This window comes from Suricata suricatta, chromosome 3 (assembly GCF_006229205.1).
Source record: "Suricata suricatta isolate VVHF042 chromosome 3, meerkat_22Aug2017_6uvM2_HiC, whole genome shotgun sequence".
NCBI lineage: Eukaryota > Metazoa > Chordata > Mammalia > Carnivora > Herpestidae > Suricata > Suricata suricatta.
Window position 1 is genome coordinate 15,246,790 of NC_043702.1, and position 20,080 is coordinate 15,266,869.

Genomic DNA, 20,080 nt, shown 5'->3' on the forward strand with positions numbered 1-20,080 from the left:
TGGTAAGGCTTGCAAGGGGAGGGATGCATGCAGGGTTTGAGATCCTACTATCTTTAAATATAAATAGTTCAACCACCAATCCTACAGGTGGAATGCATAGATGGAGGTGAGTGGGGAGGATCTTGCTGTCTAGGGGTGGCTTTCACTGGAGAAGCACGTCAGGAGCTCTCATGCAGATTTCAAGGGAATGGAAGGGACCATTGGAGCAGAGGAGAAGGTCCAGCCTTCTCTTGAGGAAGAGGACCAAGCCAGGCTTCACCTGAGAATGGATGGCAGAAGCGAGGCTCTACGGGCAGCTGGGTTTGTTTTGCTGTAATACATTCTCTGAAAGTCCTTATATTCTTCTGGAGCAGAAAAGTCTTCTACTAGATGGAAAGAATACTTTGAGTCAAAATCATCAAAGAAAGTACAGACAGTGGCAATAGAATCTCTGACCTCAGAGGTGGGGTGGAGAAGAAGAAGGCGGGGCTGGCCCAGCTGGCATCCTTGAGGGAGGAGATGAGGGCTTTCCTCGGCTCAGGGGTTCGGACCCATGCGTGGTGAGGAAGGAGGTGGTCAGGAAGGAGGAGCATCCTTGGCACCAATTAGGATCATGGGTGGATTGGGGGCCTCTGACTGGGGGGTCCTGGCCTGGGGGAGGTAGCCTATTACTATATAGTAAGGGAGAGGCTGAGGTGGGTGGAGGAGGCCCTAGATGGCTTCTGTGGCAGCTCAGGGACTGACTGCTTCCTTAGTGGGAGTGAAGGGTCCACTGGGGACCCCAGGAAGTTGGCAGTGAGATGGGGAGGAGGAGCCAGAGATGGGCCACTTGATCACATTCTGTTATTCACAGGGGAAGGAAGTGGTGTGACAGGGGGTGGAGCAGGAGATCCCTCTGGACCAGGATGCAACCTGTGTTCAGATGTGGGTGGCACAGGTTTCTCTCTTTCCTAGGCTGGGGCTTTGTTGCTGTGCACAGGCAGAGGTGGTGGGGGAGGGACCCAGACGATGTGCTTCCTGCCTGTACTGCTGGTGGTAATTGGCTGAGAGAGGTCTGGTAAGGAAGGTCCCTGCACCCTGGGCAGTTCTTGGAGTGAGACTTGGCTGCTGTATCACCTTGAGCACATCTATTGGCTCTAGACACCAATGACCTTGTGGCAGCAGCTTGAGAATTGAGGACTTGTAGGGCCGGCTTACCAGCTAGGTTCTTTGAAAGATCCTTGGCTCCCACAGGCCAGAGGTTCGCCACTCCCCCTTGGAAGAGGGGTGCAGGGCAACTGCTCCAGAGCCATAACCACCACTGCTTTCTTTGTGTTTCTCAAGGATGGGAGCGAGCATTTTGATCGTTAATGTTGGTCACCTTCTTCAGCTGTGTCTTTTATTTCAAGGAAGTTATAGTTGAATTATGCCCACATAGAATCTTACGGGGGCTATTCATTTTTGTGCATATAAAAGTAGCTTCAAAGAATAGAATATGGGTGTGGTTGAAAAGAACACCTTCCCTTTTTATGTTAAACACCTGTGTCTTTATTTATTTAAAATTATCCAGCATTCGCTTGGATTCAGATTTTAGAATTAAAAAAAAAGATTTTAGAATTAGGACCTGGAGAAAAATTAGCTCCATTGTGCAAATGAAAGTTTTTTCCCCACCCATAGAGAGAGCAGCTATATGTGGGGTGGAAAGCCTGCTAGAGTAGATCTTTGAGGCCTATCCTCATGAAAATAGGTTACATTTATTGAGCCTATGGAATTTCATAAAGAGGAATTATTTAAGCTGGGCTGAAGCAGGGTAGCGTGGGGATAAGTTTGGCATTCACTCATTTATTCACTCAATAAACATTTGTAGAGCACCCAATTTGTTCTTGGTCTTGGGTTGGCTATGGGTTTTAATGGAGAACAAGACATAGTTCCTACTCACGGGGAGCTTACAATCAATAGATTAGCATATGTGAATGGAGCATATCTCATGTGCAAAACAATGAGATGCTCTTGGTGAGATGTGCAGATGACTAGCAACTGCCTTATTTTCTACTAATCTACAGTTTAATGGTGAAGTTGGGTCTACACATTAATTATCACTCCAAGCTGTGTGTTATTAGGGCTGTATTAAAAGACTAGAGTGCATTAAGTTCCTTTAATCCTTTCTTTGTATCAACTTTTTATTTCATTAGAGCTTTCCTCTGGGAAATACTGGTTTTATAAATATTAATTCCATCAGAAAAGAGCCATAGAAAGTGATGGAAAGAACATTCCAGCTTTAGCCGTGTGTTGATTGAGGCATAGCTCCACTGTGCTCATGTAATACTTCCCTGGGAATAGGATCCCTGAAGTCTCCTTTTGTCTATGAACATACAAATGGAGCATATTTATTCACGGTGCTGGCTTTGCACGAGCCAGTGACTGCAGACTGTTCGGACCCTCTGAATGGGTGCTGGGACAACAAACCAGTGTGACAGCTCATTGAGCTTTGAGGCTCCAGCACTGCCTCCAGGACTAGGGTCTGAAGCCTTTGCTTACGAGCTAACTCTTCTTGTTCTGCCCACTACCCACAAGGCTATGACCAAGTTATCCAACAATTCTTAGAATGTCACTGGCATGACATTTCTGGAACCAATTCATTTATCTGTTGGATTTCTGTAGTGCAGAGAAGCAGGTGAATGCTAGTCCTGAGGCATTGTACAAAATAAAGAAAGCTCTAAAGGAGCTAAAAGTTTCTAACATCTCTACCAGTCACGTTTTCCATCATCACCCCATTCAATATTGCAATATTTCTGTGAATATGTGCAGCAACTAAGCCAGCTTTTTAGGAGTCTAGAGGTGGGATTGCCTAAATTTTTATTCTATAAGGGCTGATTTGTGCTTTCAAGTATGTGTTTGTCTTTAGATCCTTAACCTTTACCCAATTCCATGTTTGTCATGATTTATTTTCTGTATATGTTTTTGACCTTCTCTTGGCAGACGACTTCAACATTATCTTCGTTGAGAATGATTCTGACACTGGCTGGAGAGATACAATTGTGTTCAGTTTATGCAATATAGAAAGCCAGAGCACTTTTTCTAAGCTGTCGTCATACATCACTGTCAGTATTTTGAACCACTAAATTGTTATTAAAAATTCAGGGACAATAATCCATTTTGAGAATACCATGAGAAAAGCAAATACTGTAATGACTGATTGACATTTCAAGAATAACATCATTCAAGACATGCTAATTTTTCTGCAGCCCAGTTCCTTGGATAAGTGTCTATTGTATAAATAAGTTTGGTTTCCTACCCCTTCCCAGCATTTGCTTTTGGTGAGGGAGTCTTGATATTAAAAAAGAAAATCATCTGAAATGAAATTTGCTTAATGTTCTCCATGGCTCTACAGGGGAAAAAAAAACCTGCCCCATGGCTAGAATAAATGCCTTTCTTTACCAGCAAGCATTTTGTATCACATGATGTACACTGCATTTCAAGAAAAACATGCTATAAAAGCACTTGTGCACTAGTTAAGGAGTAATGAGCTATGATGAGAAACATACTGGGTAGAGAATCAGGAGCTAGGAGGGTTCTGGTTCCGACTCTGCCATGACAAAGCTGTGACCATAACCTTGAACACAAGATTTAATATCTCATAGCTATAGTTGGCTTTGGGGATTTGTTTTTTTCTTTTCTTTTCTTCTTTTCTTTTCTTTTCTTTTCTTTTCTTTTCTTTTCTTTTTTTCCTTCCTTCTCTTCTCTTTTCTTTCTTTCTTTCTTTCTTTCTTTCTTTCTTTCTTTCTTTCTTTCTTTCTTTCTTTCTTTCTTTCTTCCTTCCTTCCTTCCTTCCTTCCTTCCTTCCTTCCTTCCTTCCTTCTTTCTTTCTTTCTTTCTTTCTTTCTTTCTTTCTTTCTTTCTTTCTTTCTTTCTTCCTTCCTTTCTTCTTTTCTTAGCATGTTTGGTGTGTTCCGGCTTTGGCAGGCTACAATAGGATGCCTAGATAAAAATGGAAGAGAATGCTTCACTGATACTCTTTCTCATATTTTTTTCATGTTTATTTTTGAGAGAGAGAGAGAGAGAGAGAGAGAGAGTACAAGTGGAGGAGAGGCAAAGAGAGAGGGAAACAGAGACTCCAAAGCAAGTTCCAGGTTCTGAGCTGTCAGCACAGAGCCTGAAGTGGGGCTCAAACTCCTGAACCGCAAGACCATGACCTGAGCCAAAGTCAGATGCTTAACTAACTGAGCCACCCAGGCACCCTTCTCATGTTCTTTATAAAAGAATTATTTTTTTTTACCAGTCAAGAGTGGGAAGTTGACTTTCCAGTACTATTGTTTTCAAATACTTTTATCCATTTTTGGCAGGACAAAAGGGTCATGGACAATTTATCCTATAACTTTCACTTGTCATTCCAACAAAAAATAAAAAACAAAGAGGCTTATTAGTAGAAAATATGTTGGTTTTTTTTCAGTTGGATGCTAATGAGAGTGATCATAAGAAAACTTAATGCTTTTTTTGTACCCGAAAGTACAGATTCCAGTATTATAAGAGGATTGATAGCAATAATTTGCATTTATGTAGTGTCCAAGTTTATAAAACACTTGCATTTAAAAAATCTCATTTGACCTTCTCAAAATAGAGTGTTATCTTTTCTTCTTGATAAATGGAAAAATTGAAGCTGGGTTATGAGGGGGTAGAGTCAGATCAAAATCCCTCTCTTCCATTTCTTAATTCAGTCTGCTTTGCATTATACCATGCGTTCTCCAGAATCTCATAGCAGGGCAATATAAACCATGAATTATTGAGTGCCTCCAACATTATTTGGGATACCGGATGACACATTCTTCATGATAAAGTGTGCATTTGAAAAGGCCATTGGAAGGGAGCAGTATTAGTACTAGAGGGATAATTGGGATGATAAAAAGCCTCTAATGTTTGTATAGAAATACACAGTTTAGTGAATCCTTGAAACAACAATCTGACATGAGCTCTATTATCCTTTGGTTACAGATGTAGAAACCTGTGATGTGAGGCTGAGTGCATGCTTTATACAAGGGCACATGTCAGGGCCAGGCCTGTCTGTGATATGTGTTTCCAATGACACCACATAGTTTTAGACACCATTGGGGAACCCAGTTTGGCTCTCCTTCCTGACTGGAACTTTTCAAAGTGCAACACAATGAGCTCTTTATCAGTCATTATTCTTTCATGGAGGAGAGTGGGATGCATAAGGAGCAAGTAGTTTAAAACACTGTTTAAAATTATACCCTCTGGCCTGAGAGAAAATTCTACATCTTGCTGAACTATTAATATTAGGATAATAGAGGTCAGAGTGGCTAAAATGAACAAATCAGGAGATTATAGATGCTGGCAAGGATGTGGAGAAATGGGCACCTTCTTACACTGTTGGTGGGAATATAAACTGGTTCAGCTGCTCTTGAAAATAATGTGAAGGCTCCTCAAAAAATTAACAATAGAACTCCCCTATGACCCAGCAATAGCACTGCTGGGGATCTACCCAAGGGATACAGAAGTGCTGATGCATCGGGGCACATGTACCCCAATGTCCATAGCAGTACTTTCAACAATACCCAAATCATGGAAAAAGCCTAAATGTCCATCAACTAATGAATGGATCAAGAAGATGTGGTTTATATATATACAATGGAATACTACATGGCCATAAGAAAGAATGAAATCTGGCCATTTGTAACAATGTGGATGGAACTCGAGGGAGTTATGCTAAACGAAATAAGTCAGGCAGAGGATAGATACCATATATTTTCACTCATATGTGGAACAGGAGAAACTTAACAGAGGATTATGGGGGAGAGGAAGGGGAGAAACATTTAAGGAGAGGGAGTGAGGCAAACCATAAGAGACTCAAATATTGAGAACAAACTGAGGGTTGATGAGGGTGAGGGAGAGGGGAAAAGTGATGATGGGCATGGAGGAGGGCACTTGTTGGGATGAGTACTGGGTGTTACATGGAAACCAATTTGACAATAAACTATAAAAGAAAAAATACTAGGATAATAGATACTATTACTCATTTGTACCCTTTGAGGGCTTCTTTAAGGAAGAAATGCCTCACTAGAATGGGGTTCCTTGGGTCCTACTCAGTTGCAAAGGCATGAAGCTCTGATCCTCAGACTTGATATACTCCCTTGATTTCCAGTGAAATGGATTTCCCCTTTTCAGGTTGTCAAAGCAAAAGTGACTATAGGTCATGTAAGCAAGCATCCTCCCCCCCCCCCTTTAACATCTGGAATACATTAACATCAGAAATTATAAAGTATCAGTGTTTGGACCTGACCCCTCTTCAGCCATGATAATTGACTCACAGTCAAGAATAGTCTAGAATCTGCTATCCAGAGTGAGTTACAAGGGGGCTGGAGGATTAGGACTAGGACGGGTTGAATTGACATCTATAGATTCTGATGACTCTAACCATGTTCAATGTTACTGTGTCATTTTTATGTACACTGCATAATTAAAAGACTACCATTCAAGATGGCAAATGGATTACTGATTGATCATTCAAAGCAGATGACATTCTTGTTCCTCCTATTGATAATAAGTAACAAGAAAGATGTGTAGACAAGAGGGAAGGTCTGGAATTGGCCACTCCATGGCCAATATTGGTTGACATCATGAAAGAATAAGGCAAGAGGGAGGTTAGGATGTGTCCAAAAGTACAGAAATGTGTTGAGAAGAATGATACATGCTTCTTGTTTGTCACTTTCTAAGGTATTCCTTGGTATCCCTTGGCCAAAACCCAAAATCACTATCCAGTTTTAAACACCAACTTATAAAGCTGAAGGACAGGAAGTCAATGACATAGAACTAGCTTTGGTGTGGATGGACATGTATGCACTTGCAATACATTTGAAATGCATTAGTAGACTACTACATACATCCAGAGGGTGTGTGATAATTAAATGAACATCCCTCTAAGGCACTAAATATTACATGCAGTGCCGGATACTGCTTCTCCTTGTAATGATGATAACAATAAGAGTGTAACAAGAATAATTATTGTTCAGATATTGAGGCCCACAGGGCAGAGCTAGGAAAATACAATGCCTGGGGGTGGAATAAAGAAAAGAGAGGAAAAGGAACCTTGCATTGTCTACTTTGAATTCTGGTCCCAATTAGGTCTGAGGTGTGGGTACCTTCCTTGACTGCCCCCATTAGGCTTGGTGATTTAATGCTTGCTTCATGGCCTCACAAAAACCGGAACAGTATCTCCTCCCACTAAATGCCAGGAGGATCTTTTGAATGAGATATGTGCAGTGAGGTCGGAGCTGGAGTCCAGCAATACAAATTGGGGTTGCTGGCATTATGAAGGCTAAAAACGCAGAACTGAAAATCAGATATTTCTGGGGGATGGGAATCAATAGCCTTACCATTGACTTCCATGACCTCTTCAGCCAGAGTGTCAATGTTTCATATCACTGGTCTAGAGACAGACATCCTAGGAACCAATGGTCCTTCTCTAATGGGCCATCAATACAAAGAAATGCTTGTCATTTTGGGTCTGCAGTGAAGGTTCACTGATAAATGCTTGTTAGTATTCTACAGGAGAGTTATAGAAATGGAAAGTACTCATGAGAACATCTTCCTTCTCTCAAACACAGTCCCTGCCCCCAACTCATTTGTCTTAGGTGCAGTAGATCATGAGCTTCCTATTCAGTTAACTTAGGTAAGAGCAGAGTCCATTCTTTGTAACCTTTTTTTCTGCCCCCAAGGAAAAATGCTTTTGGAATTGCCATCTGCTCCCTGGCATCTCTGTGCCTTGCCTCTCTTCTGTGTGATTTTGGCCAAACTAACAGGAGGGCAGAGGGCTCAGAGGTAGGTAGGTGTCTGACAAGTGTCACAGAACCATGACAATGAAGGTGGTTTCCAATACCCAGAGCCAACATGTTCCCCCAGTTCGCTGTGCATCATTTGCAAAGAAAGATAGTACTGGTCACCTTTAGCCCACGGAATCCAAGAATGTATCTCTACAAGATTATTTTTCTTGCCAAAAATATAAGCATGTTTCAGATAGAAACTCTTTTTTTCCTTTTCTCCTAAACAAAACTTAATGATTGGGGTGATTTCAGAACGGCCTAGGAAAACAAATCAATTCTTTTTGGTTTTTAAAAACTAACAAGAAATGCTGAGTGAGTAAAAGGCAATGAGGCGGTGTTCAGTAAATGCACCCGAATCAGGAAGGAGGTCAAGTTAAAATTGTGTTTGACTGTTGGAGTTTACTAAAAAAATTTAAGTACCATTACTGGAGATAAAATATTGTATGTGTGCATTAGCTCTTGGCTAGATAGCCAATACTCATGTACATGGTACAATTTTTATATATAATGGATGCACTACAAATCAATGTTCTCTAATCTCAGTTGGATGCTTAGAAACCCTGTTATTCATCTGATTTCTTATCACACTCCCCCTCAGGGCCAGTACAATCCTTTTGTAACTTCAACTGACTCTGCTCCCCAACACACTTTAGCTGATGGTTCTTTCTTCAGAGGCTGCCTCCTCCTCCAAGCAAGATCCTTCATGTGCAGCCTACATTTCATTCCCTTCCATCTTTTTTGGTGTTTGGGGATCTAAAATCTTGTTGGTCAAGTCCTCCAGCACTGTTTTAGAGCTTTGCAACGTTCTTGCTCTCTCTTGCTTTTCTTTGTAGGAATGTAGCATAGCTAAAGCTTAAACTTCCTTTCAAGTGGGACCACTGGTTTTAATGACCCCCTCATGGTAGCATCTGACCACACCTCATGCAGGAGTATATCCTAGCTCCTTGCTTCTCTCTTGTGCATCATCAGTGAAACTGATTTATGTAATTCTCCTAATACAAAGACACCATCTCTCAAACCTGATATGCCTTCTGGCTACTGACCATCTCTCTCCTTTCACTACTAAACTTCTGACAAAGGAATTTTTATACCAATTGCTTTTGCTTTCTTTCCTCCCACTCACATCTCAAGCCCTTACACACTGGCAATAAAGAGAGAAAAAAGGATCTTTTTTGAGTTACTACATTTTTCTGGTTGGTCTTTCTCTATAGTGGATCCTTCTCATGTTCCTTATTTTTCTCCCATTCTCCCATTCCATGTGATTCAATTTGAGGAAGGCTTAGATATTTAATTATTTCCATATTCTAACCAATTGCCTAATGACAGCCATCCCCAAATCTCCATCCCTGCCCTTCCTCTCTCCAGAGCTCCAACTTCCAGTTCTCATCTCCATTGGTAACTTCCACTTTTATGTCCATTGATACTCTGCTTTCTTTCTTTTTTTTTTTAATTCTGCCCAATTATCTCCTCTTCAAAAATTCCTTCTCCTCTAATCTTTCCTAATTCTGTTAATAACATCATTACAAAAACCACCATTGAAATCTTAGTATTATCTTCATTTTCTCCTCCTCTCTCTTGTTACTTGGATTGATCACCATGGTCTAAAGACTCTCCTTCCTAGGACACCTGGGTGACTCAGTTGGTTAAGCATCCGAATTTAGCTTATGTCATGATCTTGTGGTTTGTGAGTTCAAGCCCTCCATTGGGCTCTGCACTGACAGCTCAGAGCCTGGAGCCTACTTTGGATTATGTGTCTCCTGCTCTCTCTGCCTCTCCCCAGCTCATGCTCTGTCTCTGTCTCTGTTTCAAAAATAAAAAAAAGAGAATGTCCTTCCCTCCTGTCTCCTGTCTACTCTTGCTTCTCTATTTCCTATTCCTGCTATTTTCTATTCCTGTTGCCTTTGTCCAGACCATCTCTTTCTGTTCCTACACCGCCAGAGTTCTCCTCACTGGTGTCTCTAATGACACTCCATCCCCCACACTGCTCTTGGAGGTTTTCTTCTCACACCCAGCTATGATCACACCAAGTATCCATGTTTAAGAATGTTCTGAACTCTTCTGTCTGAAGAGTTGAATTCAAAATATGTTTCATGTAATTTCAAGTTTCCTACCTGGCCCCATTCTCTTTTCACTTCTATCTTCCCATTTGTCTCCCCTTTACTTATCCTAGGACCAGTCTGTTTCCCCTGCCATTTCAAACATTGACATTGAACCCATATTTCAAGGATTAGTCCAAGACTCAAAAGACCTTGTACTAACTTTCTCTGAACACCCTATTAATAGTAGCTTGTTCCTTCTACCTTCTGTTGAGACTTCTGCAGCCCTTTCCTCTGTCTTGTATTGCTGTCAGGTGAGGAACTCCAGATCTATGTTTATCTTGACCTCTCAAAGTACCCCGCACCTGGAGGAGGCACTCACCGCTTCATGGATCAGACAGAAACTGAAGCTTGACAATGATGGAAACAAGAACCTGATGCTTATGATTTTGAAATCATTGAAATAGGTGAACACTTTCAAAGATTTTATTCACAATGTTCAAATAAAGGAACTGTTTCTTTTTCACGGTTGATAATTTATTCTACCAGACAGGTGTAAAATGGTTGTGGAAAGGCACAGATGCACATTAATTATCTATTTAACCTCTGACAAAATAAAATAATCTGACTGCTCTTTAAGAGTCCCCCCCCATCAGAATAATAATGTAAAATTTTACTGATATCTTTCAAGGACAGTGTCACGTTTATGGCCCCTTGTCACACCGTCTCCTGCAGCTGAGCAGACTGTGGGTAGGTGATAAGGCTGGGTAAACAGAGCTCTTCTGAGAGGGGAGGGAGGTTTATATGTGACACAGGGTGATTAAGAAAAAAGCTGGGTTATTCCCGGTGGGACTCATACATGCATTAACAAAAAAGGAGGAGAGCAGGGTTAATGATTACGTCTGAGAAGAATGAGTAAACATAGATTAGGATTGCATTTCTAGAGACCACAGTATAAAATTAACTGAAGCAGCACTCTACTGTCTGATCCTTATTCCAAAGAATTTCCTTGCTGAATTGCCAAAGTTTCCACTGGGTGGATTAATATGCAGAGAGCTTTGAAGGGTTTTCCTTCCTAGGTTCTTAGCTTCTTCGCTAAGAAAGAAAAACATTCAACATAAGCCATTCATAAGATTACCTTAACAGTATTTACCATAGAGCATCATTTGCTTCCTATCAAGGCAACAGTTCTGGGCATTATAATAATAATTATTATTATTGTTATAATTATTATTTTGGAGAAAGAGAAAAGGGGTTTGTATCTCAAGTGGGTTTTTGAAGCATTATAAAATCATGGTATAGTCAGCTATCTGTATGAAAATTCAATCACTATAAAAACCGAGAGTGAGTGACCTCAAGGTCAGCATCTTGAGAAATTATTCCTTAAATGGAGTAGCTTTAAATCTAAATTAACTTTTTAAAGAGTCATTTATTCAGCAGGAAAGTATTTGTAGTTTTCTTTCTTTTTTTTCTTTTAAAAGAACTAACCAATTATATATGTAAGTCATCTGCTTTGTATGGAACTGATTAGAGAGTTTCTTTTTTTCAGTTTATATATTTATTTTGAGAGAGAGAGGGAGAGAGAGAGAGACAGCATGAGCAGGGAAGGGGCAGAGAGTGAGGGATAGAGAACCCTAAGCAGGCTCTGCACTCTCAGCACAGAGCCCGGTGAGGGGCTGGGTCTCACAAACTGTAAGATCATGACCTGAGCTGAGATCAAGAGTTGGACACTTAACCCACTGAGCCATCCAGGCACCTAGATTAGATAGTTTTAAAAACTGAAGTTCTGCTCTATTTTTCTACTGAGTATGTACCAGCTCATGGGAAGTCAGAATATCTATAATTGTCCTGATTTCAAACAAAATTAAAATGAAGCATAACCAAACACGGGTACAAAAGGAAAAGATGAGGGAGGTGGGGGGCTGACCGAGATGTGACCCTCATCACATTCCTGTATGGCCCTGGTCTTCCTAAACAACCACCGTTACTAACAGGGCTTTCAGAAGAAAAAATGAAATATCAGGAACCACTATGCTACAAGAGAAACCGTTCCATTCTCCCCAGACCCACCCCAGAAAGGATTCTGGGAGAGTCTCAATGTCTGGGCGACATCAGCCCTGGCTGTTAGGTGTGAAGCTTTATCCCTCTGTCCTCTGCCTTCTATGGTACCCTGTGAAAATGCTTCCTTCCATTGTTCTGTTTTGGAGGGAGTTGCCTTTATTTACTGCTTACATTTCCTCATCTCCAGCTTGAAATCTTTGGCCTTCACTTATGTATGACAACTATATTTCAGATCATCCCCGGTGGGGGCTCCTGGTCACCCATGCCGAGGGGTCTTTCTTCAGTCCTCACTCTACTTTGGCTTCCTGCTGTGTTGGACAAGAGTGGATGCATAGCTACGTTTCTGTTCTGGCTTCCCCCCTCTGATAAGAAGATAGGATTTCTCATTCTACAAGCAGGCCTTCCTCTCTGTATATCTTTAAATTAAAAAAATAAAGCTATTTTATGTATGGTACTACCATATACTGTATATAAAATGCATATAGGTATATAGACATACATATATAGGTAAGCATAAATTATATAGAGGTATATATAAATGCACACACAGGTATATAAAATATCAGAAAAACAAAAAGTATGGAAAATAACCCATACTTGTCCTCACCTACCACTGTTTTAAACACTTTGGTTTATAGCACCTCCAGACTGTACAAAATGAATGTAAATATAGACACATATACATAAACAGGGTCACACACTGTTCTACATTCTATAACTTTTTAAATCTTTAATGTAAATGAATATCTGTCCATGATAACACGTATATACTTGGTGTGCTGGCTCTTTCCCTATGAGGTCTCAGGCCTTTTCCCCACTGTTCCCCAGCCCTGCCCTCCTTCTTGGGACCAATCCTCCAAACTGCACCTCTGTTTCCCCAAAAGCATCCATTTAAGTTAGGCTAGCGGGAGACAGAAGGGTGGGAAGATGGGGCAGTCTGGATATATTATCTTAGTCTCTTTCTGCTTTGGGTAGAGTCAGCGGAGTTTACGGGGCCCAGTGCAACATGAAAATTGGATCTCTTGGTCAAAAACAGATCTCTTGTTCAAAAATTATTAAAAATTTCAAGATGACAGCAGAGCATTTCACCAGGTACACCCCTGGGGCCTTCCTGAGGATGACATCCTGTGTGGCTTCACAGACTTCATATTGACAAGCTGGCTCTGTCCTCTGGAGATGGCTCCATCTCTTCTGTGATTCTGATTCTGTGGCCTCGGGCACACAGCTCTTTGGGAGAGTTTGGACAGCTCCTTTCCAGCTGCTCCACTAGCCCTATGGGTGGCAGTGCTTGGAAATCTTTGGGTTGTTCCTTTCTCCCCTGGTTCCTCTTTCAGCTCTATCAGTGCATCTGTGGCTTGCTCTTCCTATTAAATTCCTTCTACTGAACTACCTGTCTTAACCATAGTAGCTACGTTAGGGATGGCAAGAACATGGCCATTGTACTTTATTTATTCCTTCTGTTATCTATCCTCCCTTTATTCCACTATCGCTGTGGTCATCAGTCATGGGGAACAGCTTGCTTTCTTCAAGAGGAAATTCAGTCTCCGGGGGCGTCTGGGTGGCTCAGTTGGTTAAGTGTCCAACTTTGGGTCAGGTCATAATCTCATGGTTCATGGATTGGAGCCCCGTGTTGGGCTTTGTACATGGAGCCTGGTTCGGATTGTGTGTGTGTGTGTGTCTCTCTCTGCCCCTTCCCAAGCCCTCTCCCTCTCTCTCAAAAATAAATAGACATTAAAAAGTTAAAAAAAATAAATTCAATCTCAGAATCCTTCTTAACAGAGTGTTTGTCTGGAATTGACACATGGTCTAAAATCCATGTGGCCTCCCAGCTCTACATTGTCTTTTTAAACAACCTCATACTTTCTACTCTGGCTATAGTATATTATATTTAACTAATCCCTAACTCGTGACAATGAGTCTGTTTTTAATTTTTCTCTACTTCAGCGATGAACCATGTTCCATAGGTATTTTTGTTTTTCCTCCTTTTGTCTGCAGGATAATGTCTTTGACATAGAATCGGTAGGACAAAGGGTATGCACATTTTACATTTTGACACACATTGCCATCTCAGAATGGTTGTATAAATATTAGAATGTTTTAGTATGAAATGTCTAAATATGCAAAAATCAATCTTTCCTCCTTTCAAAGTAGTCAGGAGTCATTACACTTATTTCAACAAATCATTTTTGTAATTCTTTTTGAAAATTGTCTCCAGATCCAATTTCGAAGGTACTTAGAAGTCACCCTTTATATTCAACTTACAACTTATTTTTAAATAAAAAACAGTATTACTCAATGTAACTACCTCTTAGTCTCCAGACTTCCTTTCAATGGACTTTTGATTATTTTTCAAAAATGGAAATCTATTTTCACGTGTTGAAGCTCCCTTATTTTTGAAGATAATCAAAACGATAGACTGCCCTCCCTGAAGGCTTAAACAGAAAAGTCAGAAACTCTTTCAAGAAATTGCTGCAGCTTTATTTAAAGCTCATAGCTTCCTAAGGTAACCCCTTTGGGAGAGGGAAGCAATATTTATTGAGATGTGTGAAGGTTGGTGTATTTGTTTTAAAACTCCGTTGCTTTATGTTGCTGAAAACCCTCATCTTCATTAGCGGCAGGTTGTCTCTACCTGTAATTCCTTTAATCAAAGTATTTTGTCAAAAGGGCTGTAAAATATTTATTTGGCTTGCTTTCCTCAATAGAGCTATGGAACTATCCCGTCTATAAGTACCTCATCTTTCACCTGGAATTGTTCTGACTGAAAACAGTGTATCTTCTAAGTAAGCAGTAAATCATGCTGCTTGGTTTAAAAAGATAGGCCACCCTTCAAAGAGCTTTGGGTCATTCCATTTTGCACACTCTGTCCAAGATAATTTCTAATTTGCCTTTCTCAAGGAGAGCGTGGAAAAATGCTCTCGTAAGATTTAATGTTTTCTCTTTCTTTTCTTCCCAAGAATGTCACGCAACTTTCAAATCATCACAAAGCAAACAAAAAACACCCTCCTGCTTCCCCTCTAGTTAAAATCTGTTGGTTTAAAGGCAATGTCTGGTTTCAGTAATATGAAATTCTTTGTTAGCCTTGGAAACGGGAGATCAATGACTTATTCTTGTAATCCCTTAACTCTTAAACCGTCTACCAGAAAGCTGGTTTCAAGAAATAAGACCAGGCTTTGCATTCAGATAGAGACTCAAGTGAGTCACTGGGAATGTGTAAGCTCCTTTTGGTGCTGTGTTTTCTTCCCGTCAGATCAATAAATTCCTACAGGTCTCAGTTCTGCAATTCCCTTTAGGGAGGACTGGGATAAAGAATATCAGCCCATTCTAAAAAATCCTGCTGTTTTTATGACGCACAGAAATAGCTACAAGAAATACCTTAATCATTTTTACTTGCAGGGCCATGTAACTTTTTCCCCCCTCCAAAGTTAATGATCACTACGGGCCCGCACACATGCACACAGAACCCTGGCCCTTGGGTCTACCTAAGTCACCTTTATAGTACAGCCCCAGAATAAAACTTTGCTTAGTTTCTGAATTTGCGTTCCTGGTATCCACTTCGGGGTTTATAGGCTTCCTTTTCATTTCCTCTGCTAGCCATGTTGCAGCTATAATATTTCAGTTCCTGAGCAAGGTACTCAGCAGGACCAGACTAATCCAGCTTAAATTTGCACTCATGGTATAAAATTGACTGAGGCCTGTCTCCATTCATTGGAGTCTTCTAGACAGTTTGGACGCCTCATTCTTGCATCTGTACTTCTCTACACTCTTGTCCCTGGAATGATCTTCTTTCTCCAATCCATCTAATGATACTCTTTCTTCTCTGAGTGCTCCGGCAAGTCCCGCCTCCTCTTAGGAGCTTTCTCCAGTGTCTTAAAGAATCAGAGCTTTACAGGTCTCTTTCTTTTTAGAAATCTTGTAACACAAAATATAATGCTTTAAACTTATTATTATTGATATCTTGGTAATTATTTTCTGAAAAGGACTACCTACGACTTCTGGTCTGAGGGCACTGTGTGCCTCCTGGCAGCCCCCTTCTCCAACACTTCTCAACACAGGGCCAGGCAAGAGTTGAACCAGGGTCCTCACACATTCTCACTATCTTGTTTAGTGGCTCAGGCTTCATGCAGAGGAAGATGTAAAAACACTGAGATTTTATTTGAGTTACAAACAGAGGGCTTGATGACAAGAATAATTTTGCACATTTTCATTGTATGGAAGAGTAATTATATCAAATGTGTAATATCCTCCTCATGAATTTTATGTGCATTATGTGTAACACAAGCCTACTCTTTTTCATTGTGTCCAGTTTTTAAAAATGTAAACCAACCACCCCTTCGGAAAATTTCCATTTCTGATTTTCTTTTCAGTTATTTATTTTTTTCTAAGCTCTTCTCTGAGATTCCCTTTTATATTTCCCATTTCTATCAGGTTCTCAATTTGCACTCGTGCTCATGAATCTAAAGGATTCAAAAAAAGGACATGCATATTAAGTATATACCTAAAATATATAAAAAAGAACACATGTGTACACTCAAAGCTTACAGAACTTGAAAATATTTTCATCAGTGAGGTAAATTCAAGTAAAAGTGGCATTTTTAATAATTGAAATTACTAGTTTAACTTTTTCAAGCAGTAAATTTTTCTCTAAATAAGGGGCGCCTATATGGCTCAGTCGGTTAAGCATCCGTACTGGCTCAGGGCATGATCTCGCAGTCTGTGGGTTCGAGCCCCGCATCAGGCTCTGTGCTGACAGCTCAGAGCCTGGAGCCTGCTCAGATTCTGTCTCTCCCTCTCTCTCTGCCCCTCCTCTACTCACTCTTTGCTCTGTCTCTCAAAATAAAATAAAGACATTAAAATTTTTTTCTCTAAATTATTTGTAATTATCTACAAGGTTAAAAGGGAAACCTGTTATTAATAAATATCAATATTCTAAATAAAATTAAGTTAAAGTAAGACAAAATTTTATTTAAGAATATTTTTCTTTGTTCTCTTGAAAACTTTTTATTATAGAGAAATGCAAACATGCAAAAGTAGTTGGAATAGTGTAATGAACTCCCATAGACCTATGACCTAGCTTCAATTAATTGCTTAACTCACGGCCAATCTTATTTCATTTCATCTTCTTGTTTCACCCCTCCCCCATTATATTGAAGTAAATCCTACATGTCATCTAATCTGATTTGTAAATATGTCATCAATGTCTGTAAAAGCTGATTTTTAACACAACTCCACTATTTTTAATACAACATGCCTTAAAGATAATAATTCTTTAATATCAGCTAACAGCTTAGCAAATGCTCAATATTTCAGTCATGTCAAGTGTCACATACATATTTTATAGGTGGGCTCAAAATTCAAATAAAGGTCATACATTGCAATTTGAGACACCTTTAAAAAATTTTTTATTTTAGAGAAGAAGAGAGAGAACACAAGCTTTGGAAAGGGACAAAGGAAGAAAAGACAGAGAATCCATGATTAGTGCAGAGCCCAATGTGGGGCTCGATCCCATGATCCCACCATCCTGAAATCAATAGTCAGATGCTCAACCAACTGAGCTACCCAGGTGCCCCTTGTTGAAATACCTCTTTAAGTCTCTTTTAATTTTTAATTTTCTTCTCCTCTCTTTTTCTGTCTCTGTTTCTCTTTCTGTCTCTCCTTTTCATTTAGTTTGTTGAAAGAACTGCCTTATTTGTCCTATAGAATTTTCCCTACTCCAAGTTTGGTTGATGGCATCTCTATTGTGTTATTTAACATTTTTTATACTAATATTAATTACAGCATTATTTACAATAGCCGAGATTTAGAAGCAACCTAGGCATCCATCAATAGATGAATGGGTAAAGAAGATGTGGCGCACGCGCGCGCACACACACACACACACACACACACACACACACACACTGGAATACTACTCAGCAATGAAAAGGAATGAAATCTTGCCATCTGCAACAACATGGATGGACCTGAATGGTATTATGTGAAGTGAAATAAGTCAGAAAGAGGAAACAAATGCTATAGGATTTTATTAATATGTAGAATCTGAGAAACAAACAAACAAGACAAAACAAGACAGAAACAGATTTATAGATACAGAGAACAAACTGGCAGTTGCTGGAAGGGACTGTGATTGAAGGAACCAGCAAAATAGGTAGTAAAGGCTATCAAGAGGGACAAACTTCCGGGGTACCTGGGTGGCTCAGTCAGGTAAGCATCTGACTTCAGCTTAGGTCATGGTCTCACGACCTGTGGGTTCAAGCCCCACGTCGGGCTCTGTGCTGACAGCTCAGAGCCTGGAGCCTGCTTCAGATTCTGTGTCTCCCTCTCTCTCTGCCCCTCTCTGCTCACACTCTGTCTCTCTCTGTCTCTAAAAAATAAATAAATGTAAAAAAATTTTTAAAAAGGGGGGAAAAACTTCCAGTTGTAAAATATATGTCACAGAGAAATGAAGTATTATGTAAAGAATATAGTCAATAATAGTGTAATAACTTTGTATAGTGACAGCAGGTAACTGAATCTATTGAGATGATCATTTCACAATATATAAGAAATGTTGAATTACTGTGTGGTATACCTGAAACTAATATAATACTATATGTCAACCATAATTCAATAAAAATATTTCAGTTAACCTTATTCAATATTTGGTAAAATTCTAAGGATTTGCAGTGTTAGCATCCAACATCTGATTAGTTGCCAATGCAAAAAATTCCTGCGTGTAAACACACCACATGTAAGAGTGAAGCAAATTGTTTAATATTGTAAAATCTTCCTCAGCTCTTGTGTAACTTTTTCACCTAACACCGGAAGTTCACTTAGTGCTCCCCAGAATCCCAAATTGGAACCTGACGTAAACTGCAAAACTATACTTGTTAAGTAGGAAGCTATTGTATTCGGGATGCGAGAAAGATCTCACAAATTGTTTGATTTGTCTCTTACCTAAGCTTCCCCATTCCGTTCTATCTGAATTGCCCGTCTCTGCTATCGGACCCAGCACAATATGTACAGCCCTGCCCCCATCAGGTTTGGTTTCATGGGCCATCGGGGGAGAAATAGGTGAAAACACTTCCCAGGGGCCTGACTGCTGTTAGCCAGGAGAGCAGATGTTTAGACTTAACAGATTGTACTGGGCTGGCACTGAGCAAGGAGTTTGGCAAACATTTAAAAATAAGACTAAGTGGGTCTCCCATCAACCATCAGATAAGTGAGCTGCACGAAATCTTACAGAGCCGTCCAAACAGAGAGACATGGCTTCTCTCCAACAGGTTTTTCCGCTGATTTTATGGGAAGCCAAAGGCTTTTGGACAGTGACTAAAGGCTGGGTTAGGAAAATGATCCGATCCATAGATTGTTCTTTGTGATAGGAAGTGTTTCAGTGCCCCAAAGATTATCCAGGAGACTCGTGAAGGCCTCAGAGATACGCCTGTCATCACTAATTTTTCCATTTCTTCAGGAGAAACACACAGACCTCTGGTCCTAATTAGATCTCCATGATACCAGGCAAGTGATTAAACATTTTGGCCTGCAGGTTCCTGGGTTGTAAACTGAGGACGCCAGACCATGTGATCTGGAGAATCCATTCTAGCAGTTTTGCGTCCTGAATTAGTACCAGAGGTGTGAACAAAACTCAGTTCGGCTTTGACCCAGTTGCACATGGTTCCACTGTGCTAATTCATAGCCAGCCTATGGAAATATGTCGGAATGAGAAGCGCCTACAACGGTGCCTAGCACATTGCTGTCTCTAATATTTATGCACTGAATAAATGTTTCCTAGGTTCCATGAACCAAGATAACTCCTGTGAGTTCTAGAACACATCCCGTACCTGCAGTCCTGTGGTCTTTATATTTCCCAATTCTCTCTCCATTCTGTTGCCATTTCAAGATCATTTGTACATACTGGCTTAGCCATGGGAAAAAGGAAGCAGCATGTCTTATGTGGAGACGCACTTTATAAAGATATGAAAGTAGCACAAGCATCAATTATTATGCAAAGCAGTATGCAAATTCCGTATCATAATGGAAGTTTGCGCTTTGACTTGTGTCAGCCTGGAAAAAGTTGAGAAGTGCTGTGTTAAGCTAATATTGGTCTGCACAAGCTTTTTCAGAATAGAAACACATCACTATTAACCCATCAAGGCATTGTTTATGAAAATAAATAAAGCAGCAGCGTCACCCGCTCCTTATTAATAATAGAGG

General features: G+C 40.3%; 1 pseudogene; it reads right to left on the reverse strand.

Annotated features, from left to right (window-relative positions):
* Nucleotides 1-255: 255 nt before the first annotated feature.
* LOC115286930 overlaps nucleotides 256-20,080 on the reverse strand; it is a 125,860-nt pseudogene continuing 106,035 nt past the window's right edge.